We start from the raw sequence: 9,424 nt of genomic DNA on the forward strand, positions 1-9,424 counted from the left end.
CTCACTTCTGAAGATTAGGTTTTTATGATAATTACTTCCAGTTTTACTCGGTTCAAATAAATAGCAATTCCCTTTAGGCCCAGCGTGAGGTGGGTGCCGAGGAGGTTTGTCTAAGCAGCTGTACCTTTGGTTGGTCATGCCTTACCAGGGTAATTGCTAGGGCATATGCACATTTATGAACTTTGCTTTACAGCAAGCTATTGAAAATACGAACTAAAAACATATTCTGGAAAACAAATTAGTATCCGGAGCCAACCTGTGATTCTTCCTGGGTTTGGGGGGATCCTTTTGGGTCAGCAGATGATACCAGGGAAGTCAGGCTCACCTCTTAATTCCATTATAAGAGGATTTTCAAAAAAACAGAAAACAAAAAAAGAATTTTAAGATGGAATCAAACAGAAGCTTCAGACAATTTTATTAGGATTTAAAAGAAAACTAACACAGGCTAGGAGAACTCTAAACCTCAAGAGCTACTGAGAGGAGGAGCGCAGGGGAGAAAAGGCCACGGCTCTGCTGCATGAGGGTCAGCTGTCTGAGGCCGGGCGACACAGGATGGAGATGACGCACTTTAGAAAGAAGGAAGTTGAAAATGCTAGGGAAGCCTGCTTAGAAAGGCGAAAGAACGAAGAAAAGAAAGTTATGCTCGTCTGAGTAATTCAGAAACACATGCAGACTTAATCAGCATGGCTGTGCTCTGTGAGAATCTGTGCTGGAGGCAGGAATTCCGGAAATTAAAAGCTTATTAGCCCACTAGAGGAGAATGATTCTGCCTGCCTCTTTAGCATGACTTAAGGCAGACACACCTTCCCAGGAGGGGTTCCACTGCCCTAAGTGCCGGAGACCCTATTCTCCTGCCCAGAGGAAAGTTCTGCTAATAGGCCTTCGTTACTACTCTAACGTGATCATGTTTGGTCCTAAAATAATAATACTTTTTTAATATAACTGTGTTTACATAAAGATTATTCAAATGCAAGAGTCACGTAGAGTAAAAATCTGGAGACAAAATCTCCCTGTGTGACACAGACTGGCATTGGGCTCCTAATCCTGTTGGGATTTTATGTGCCAACATACCAGCTCCTTGGATTTCTTTCTTGGTCAATAAGCCACATTTACTATTTACTGTTTGAGTGAAAACGAAGACGTGACCGCTCCCAGACACTATGGAGGGGAAGGCTTTTACTGTGGATCTGAGCGCTCAGCCAAAGGCAGCTGGAAGAATCCAGACTGAACTGGGACATGGGAGGGCGGGGTTCGAGAGAGGAAGAGAAGAAAATCAGGACACACCAGCCAAGACTGAGGTGCGTGAGAGAGAACCAAGAGATGGTGTAGCTGAAATTGACAGGCTTATATAGGAATGAGATGCTGGGGAAAGAGAAGCTAAGCCCTTAGGCTGGAGATGGTTAGGGTGGGGTGCTGGGGGGTAAGTGCTCCGAGGCGCCACAAGTACTGGGCCTTGTCTAAGGGGTTTCTTTGGGACCTGACATTGTATTCTCTCTCTCTCTCTCTCTCTCTCTCTCTCTCTCTCTCTCTCTCTCTCTCTCTCTCTCTCTCTCTCTGCTGCTTTTTTTTTTTTTTTTTTAAATCTAGTACTAGGGATTGAGCCCAGGGTTCGACACATGCTAAGCAAGCCCTGTAACACTGAGCTGTGTCCTTAGCCCAAAGAATGTTTCATTTTCTGGTGAGTTCTTCCAGTTAATCTGTCCTTATGCATTTCCCTCAGTATGCTCAAATAGAACAATCTTCCATCTCAAAATGCTAAACTCATCAATCATACCTTCAAGCTACCTTTTATCATGTAAAGGAATTTAGCACATTGGGGTATAAATACCGTTTTTAAAATCGTTTTTTGTGTGTGTGTGTGTGTGTGTGTGTGCGTGAGTACTTGTGTCCAAGTGTGCATGTGCACCACGGGCATGCCTGGTGCAGAAGAGCTCTCAATTCCTTGGAACTGAGGTTTCAGATGGCGGTATGCTTCCATGTAGGTGCTGGGAACTAATCCAAGTCACTCTGTAAAAGCAGCAAACAGGGCTGGAGAGATGGCTCAGAGGTTAAGAGCATTGCCTGCTCTTCCAAAGGTCCTGAGTTCAATTCCCAGCAACCACATGGTGGCTCACAACCATCTGTAATGGGGTCTGGTGCCCTCTTCTGGCCTGCAGGCACATACACAGACAGAATATTGTATACATAATAAATAAATAAATTAAAAAAAAAAAGCAGCAAACACTCTTAACCTCTGAACCATCTTTGCGTCCTTGGGTATGTATAGACATCTTCCAGGAGCCATGATTAAACCCCAAACTAGTAACACACATACTGCTTTAGATCTAATGAATCCTACAGAGTTCTAATCTTCTCACCTCCTATATGTGCTCACCTTCGTGTACCTTATCTCAGAAACTGTGCCACTTTCAAAACTTTGCGTGTGTCAGCACGCTGGTAGTCATCTGTGATTGGTTGAACGCATAACCCCAGCCTCTGGCATTCGTCCTTGGGGCACCGATGGAGGGGGTCTCAAGACCCCTGTCCCTGGTAGTTGCATTGGTCCAGATTCCACCTCTGGAAAAGCCCACCAAGTACTGATTCCTCCCCAGGGAGGGTCAGGACCACTCCCAAAGGTTATTTAGGCTGCTGCAGATAAAAAGAATACGTGGTTTTGGGGTTTTGTGTGGTTGCCCCTCTGTCTCTCACTCTCTTCCCCTCACCATGCTTGCCCAGACACCCGGGAGCACTGCAGTAGACATGGGCATTCATTTAGTCTAATTTGGTCTGATTAGAATTATTTGCATCATTGGAGAGGCTCGTCTTAAGAATATTCCTAACAATCTCAATATCTCCCTGCTATTAACCCACACCTGACCAGTCACTAAGTCTTTCTAAGTTAGAGCAGGATTGAGAAGTTTGGTCTTTTATGTCAACTAACTAATTCCACAAGACAGGTATGATTTTCTCCCTAGGGCAATGCCACCAATATCCCATCACCTGTAACTAGAGTCACCTCTCAAAGGTTCTGAATACGTCTTAGTACCACCATATTGGGGACCAGTTTGCCTTTGGGGACAGACCACATCACAGTTGCTTGTCCACACATGGAATCTGCCCTCCACACAGTAGTGCGAGCTGTGCTTTTAATGGAACCTGATTGTGTTCCTCTGTGTTCAGCAAGCACCTTCTGCTGCTCAGCCTCACCGTGCTCACTCTGTCTCATCCCGCAGTTCCAACCACAGGGCTTTCCAGCCGCTGAGTGTATTGAGGTTCATTCCGCTCCTCACTGGCAAAAGTTCTGCCTGTGCCTTTCCCTCTGCCTGGTATACTTCTCCTTCATTAGTCACTCGGCTAATTCCTCCCCTTCAGGCTAAAAGCTACAACGCCAAGGAAGCATTAGTAAACTTGTGATACCATTTTAGAGTGCCTGCAGCTTTTTTCTTCAATTGCCTATCAGAACGTTATATAGCTATTTTGGTTTTGTATTACTTTTGTTCTTTAAAAGAGTATTTTGAACTGGGCATAGTGGTGCACACCTTTAATCCCAGTACTCAGGAGGCAAAGACAGGTGGATCTCTGAGTTTGAGGCAAGTTTGTTCTATTTGAAGCTGGTCTGGTCTATAGAGTGAGTTATAGGGCAGCCAGGACTATACGGAAAAATCCTGTACAAAAGCAAAACAAAACAAAAACAAAACAAAAACAGTCTTTTGTGTTTACAGGAAAGCTGTCCTAATGGCACGGAGAGTTCACAAACCCTCTACTCTGCACACAGCTATAATATAATTCATGACTCATATGGTGATATTAACTGAAAACCACAATGTTCATCAGAACTCTCTGTGTTGTACAGTGCATTCCATTCTGTCAACAGTTCCTTGACACCAACCGAATGTTCAAGTATTCAATTCAACTTTGATGCTGAGTGCTTCCCATTCACTACAGCCCCCATCTGGTAAAGATCAACAAAATTGCCCTAGCTTCCTCATGCTGCTCACACTGTTCTCACACTGCCTAGGGCATCCATGGGAAGGGAGCCACCTCCCCACCCCTTCAGATTCAGTGCTTAGCTAGGATGACTCACAGAGCTCGGCGAGAGGACTGCACCTAGGATTGTACTTCTCTAATAGAGGATACAGCTGGACAGGTGAAACGGTACCAGGCTAAGGTCCAGAAGAACCCAATGGCAAAGGCCTTTTTCCTCGTGGAGAGGGCCTGAGTTAACACACTCTCTCCCAACCAGAAGCTCTGGGAGCTTTGATGCCGAGATTTGGGATTTCATGGTCTGACCGAGTGCATGAACTCAGACTTCAGACCTTTCTCTCCACTTTGGATGTTGGTGGTTGTGGCTGAAAGCCCAACCCGAGTCACGTGCAGGGTGTTTCTGGTGACTACGCTCAGCCTAAAGCTCTTCAGAGTCCTTCACCTAAGTCCAGACATAAACCACCTCATTAGTTTAGCAAAGGCATTAGCTCCCAGAAAGCTGTATCTAAGGGTTTTTGAAGATTTGTGATAGGAACTAAGAAAAAAGAGCACATAGGTATCCACATACACATCCATATACATCATATCCAATCAGATGACATGCATATACATACACATACATAGAAAACAATGCATCTGACCTATATTCTTTGACAAATGCATAATATTATGTATCTGCCTACTGTTGTGGTATCACAAAAAAGTCTAAAAATTTCTTGAAATTTTACAAACTTAACTATTTCTCTGTCTTTCTTCTCCTTCTCCTTCTCCTTCTCCTTCTCCTTCTCCTTCTCCTTCTTTTTTGGTTTTTCAAGACAGCATTTCTCAGTAGCTATGGCGCCAGTCCTGGAACTCACTTGGCAGATCAAGCTGGCCTTGAACTCACAGTTCTCTGTCTTCTTTAACTCCTGGAAAGCCCTGGTATTTTTGACCATCTATAATTTTGTTGTTTCAAGAATTTAATATTGTTAGAAATCACACAGCATTGCAGTCATTTTAGGTTGCTTTCTAAAATTCATTCAAGTGTCTTTCTTTCAAATAAGGTCTTACTAGGTAGACAGCCTGGCATCCAAAGTATGGTCCTGCCATTCCTACCTTCTTGGTGTTGGTATTGCAGTCGTGTTCTGCCACAGTGACTTCTCTCACAGGTGTGGCTTTATAGCTCATTAGGATGCGTGCTTGCATGTGTGTGTGTGTGTATGTGTGTATGCATGTGTACATAAGAGTGCACACAGGCACCTGTGTTTGCAGGTACCTATGCACATTTATGTACCTGCATGGAAAGCTCAACAGTCAACCACAGGGTGGTAGTTTGAATGTAAGTGCCCCCCATAATCCCATAGGGAGTGGCACTATTAGGAGGTGTGGCTTTGTTGGAGTAGGTGTGGCCTTGTTAAAGGAAGTGTGTCACTGTAGGGGTGGGCTTTGAGGTTCCCTATGCTCAGGATACTGCCCAGTGCTGCAGTTGACTTCCTGCTGTCTGAAAGATGTAGGACTTCAGCCGCTCCTCCAGCTCCGCGTCTGCTGCATGCCACCAAGCTCCTCATGCCGCCAAGCTCCCCGCCATGATGATAATGGACCAAACCTCTGAAACTGTAAGTGAGCCACCCCAATTAGGTGTTTTCCTTTATAAGAATTACTGTGGCCACGGTGTCTCTTCACAGCAATAGAAACCCTAACTAAAACACATAGATAACCGGTGTTCCTCAGATGCCATCCTCCTCCTTTTTTGAGATAGGGTGTCTCACTGTCTGGAACTCACTGACTAGGATTAAACTGACTACCCAGTAATCCACAAGAATCCACCGGTCTCTGCCTCCCTGGTGTTGAGGCTACAAGTGTGCAATCCTACCCCAGCACTCAGGTCTTTGCGTTTACAAGACCACCGCTTTATTGCGGCAGCCATTTCTCTTGCCCAATAGCTCATTGTTTAAGTGTTTGGAATCTGGCGCTAGGGGTCCTGTTCCAAACCCCGCCCTTAGGGTGCCAAGCGGTGGCCCCGCCCCTGAAGTTGCCTCATTCCAGACTCCACCCCAGCATCGGGCGTCTCCACCCTGAGGGCATTTAAAACCGTGTGCCCACGGTTGTGCCCTCGTGGTTTTCTCTTCTTCCCCTGGGCTCGCCTAGGAATGCCTTGCTCAGATTAAACCTGGATTTATTAATTCGGTTTTATTGGTTTATTACGTCAGCGGTGGCGGATATCCAATAACCAGGGATTTAAAACTTATCATAAGTTTGATGGCTAAAACTCCATTTGTTTCTCTATTCGCCTATTGAGGACAAATTTGGTAAACTCTGATATAAATATCTATGTACAGTTGTTTTGTGGCCATAACTTTTCAGTTAATTTAAGTGCCCGGAAATATGCCTAATGATACTTATGACAAAATTAGATTTGTAAGAAAGTTCTAGATTGCTGTTCAGCGGCTATGCTCCTGAGTTCCTCCATTCTAGTTGGCATTTAGTATTATCAGTGTTTTGGATTTAAGCATTCTGCTAGATGTGTGTTGTGATCTTATTTTAAAATTTGCAGTCTCCTAGTGTTATAGGAGTCAGAATTTCTTTTCATAAATTGTCTCCATCTATTGCCGAGATGTTTGTTTAGACCTTTTGCCAAGTTTCTAATGACTCACCTTTTGTTTATTTGTTCATTTATTTATTTAGAGACAGGGTTTCTCTGGGTAGTCCTTGGTTGTCCTAGAACTGTCTCTGTAGACCAGGCTGGCCTTGAACTCAAAGACCTGCCTGCCTCTGCTTCCTCAGTGCTTGGATTAAAGGTGTGTGCCGCTGCCACCACCACTACCTGGCTCATTGATTATTTTTGTTGAAATTTAAGTGTTATTGGTGTCTTGGAAAGATAAGGCCTTTCTCAGATGTGTTCTCTTACCTCCCCCCCCCACTGTCTTGGTCTGTACCCCGTTTTCTCTGGACTGTCTTTCATAGCTGCAGGGCTTTTCTTTCTACTAAAGGCCAGCTCATCACATGCTCCTTCCACAGAAGGTGCCTCTGCTGTTACATCTAAAAGCTCCCCCCCACCAATCCAAGTTCCTATAGATTTTCTCCTATTTTATTTTCTAGAAGTTTTAGAGTTTTGCATTTTAAATTTAGGGTCATAATCCATCTCAAAGTGGTTTTGTGACGGTTCTAAAGTCCCATCTTCCATCTCCTTCCCACTCTTCCTCCCCTCCAAACAGCCAAAGTAAAATGGCTGCTGTCAGATTCCCCTCTTCTTAATTTTTTTTCTTTTATGATACTTTTATGGTATGCTGTATGAATTCTAAGTAGGTGCTCTACCACTGAGCAGATTTTTAAATTTTCCTCTGAAAGACTTTGCTTCTTTGTCAAAGGTCTCTTCAGTGTATTTGTTGATTCTACATCTATGCCTCATTTGCCTGTCAAATCTACTCTCTGGATTATTACTACATGAAAGGCAGTTTTGTGTTGAGTACCGCTATGAACAGGATGTTTGAGTCTCTGACTCCATGTTTCTATACAGAAGCCCATTTTGCAGTGTGATTCATGAACTCTCTTCCCTTTCTCTTCTCCTCTTCCCCCACTTCTCTCTTCTCTTTCAGATGCAATGAGAAGATGGCTGTCTGCAAATTAGAAAGTGGGTCCTTATTAGACCCAAGATCTTCATCAGGTATCCCCTGTCTCAGAGTTCAGAGGGAACCAGCTAGCCTTTGGTAATTTGTTCTTTAGCCAAAGGAAAACACTGTCAAGCTACATATTCTGTTTTCTTCAGTATCTGAAGGGACCAGGGTCAGCATAAGACACCCCAAGACCAAGTGCTCAGACCAAGTGCTCAGCACAAAGGAGATTGATTTTCCCCAGAGGAACAAAGGGTAGGGACTAGAAGACAAAGACAGGAGATAGAGGATGATAGAGCATAAGGGAGAAGGAGAAGGGGAAGGGAACAGGATGTGGGGAGGACAGGGTAAGGGACAGGGAGAAAGAATATTTGTCCTGGAGAGACAAAAGACTGCCTCTGGATAGAGAGGAAACAGACATGGACCATAGGCAAAGGGTATAAAGGTAAAAGGGGAAACCCTGTGTTAGGATCAATTGGTTAATTGTGACTGGGTACGTTAATTAGGGCAGCCAAAGTGTGGGGGTTGATTGCTAGACTCCAGTATTTGATAACTAAACCTTGGCAGGCAGCCCCAGGAGGAGGAAGTGGCCAAATAAGGGAACAGATCAAGGTGGCTAGCTTTTGGAATGTAATCTAACGGATTTTAGGAAGAGGGAATGTCAGAAGGGCAAGTTCTACCAAAGCTATGTTTGCCGTGTTCCACCTACTAGGGTCCCTTCAGCATCCTTTAAGATGGCTTTATTTATTGTTTGTGTGTGTGTGTGTGTGTGTGTGTGTGTGTGTGTGTGTGTGTGTGTGTGTATCCAGGAGCTCTTGTACCGAACAGCACAGGTGTGGCATCAAAGAATAGCACTGTGAGTTGGCGCTCTCCTTCCAGGTGAACAGGGTTTCTGCAGCAAGAACTCTTACCCCACTGAGCCATCTTGGTTTTTCTATATGCTGTGGAATCATTTTGCTGGTATGTCTGGCTCGATGCGACTGTGACTGAGATTGTAGGATATCTGTAGGTGAAGGTGAAAAGAATTGGCATCGCTGTACAAAATTGACTCTTCCTACTTATAAACATGCAGTCTTTCAATTTACTTAGATCGTTAACTTCTTTTGCGCTCCGCTGTCAGCATGAAACCACAGCTCTCATCTTAAGGGTGTATGCATTATTCTGGAGCCATTTTGAGTGACCATGGCCTGGAAACACAAATTTAGGTTACCCCAAACACCATGTTCCAATGTAGAAGCAGTTTCATGTAGATTTTATGGTTTTACAGACGAGAGAACAATCATAAATCAAGGCAAGTTTTAAATACACAGGTGGGTACATCAGAGAAGCAGGTACATGGAGTCTGGATACATAGGAGGGTACATCAGGGAGGCCGGTATGTGACGACTAGGAATAGGAACATCAGAGAGGTAGGCACATGGAGACTTGGAATAGGTGGGTACATCAGAGAGGTAGGTACATGCAGACTGGATACATAGGTGGGTACATCAGAGAGGCAGGTACACGGAGACTGGGAAGCTTTGCTATAGGCCAATATGCACTCTGAAGGCATTCTGAGCTTTTGGATTGGTAGAAGCTAGTTGTCTGGTAATTCAATGAATTCTAAAAGGCTTTTCTTTTATTATCACAGAATGTTAGTCTGGACTCAGGGGGCAAGGAATGGCTGTTCTGGAGGGCCAGTTCAGCCCTCCTCCTTACTGGCAACCTCCCAACCCCTCCAGTGTGAAATTCTAACCAGACTATTGCTATCTACAGGCACAGATTCCTTCGGGAGTTTTCCTTCACACCCACATCCTTCATATAGGCAGACAATGAACTATATTTGCAGCTAGGTATTTTGTTTTAATGTATTTTTAATTTCCAATTCTAAT

The sequence above is a fragment of the Arvicola amphibius genome, chromosome 11 (assembly GCF_903992535.2).
Source record: "Arvicola amphibius chromosome 11, mArvAmp1.2, whole genome shotgun sequence".
NCBI classification, from domain to species: domain Eukaryota; kingdom Metazoa; phylum Chordata; class Mammalia; order Rodentia; family Cricetidae; genus Arvicola; species Arvicola amphibius.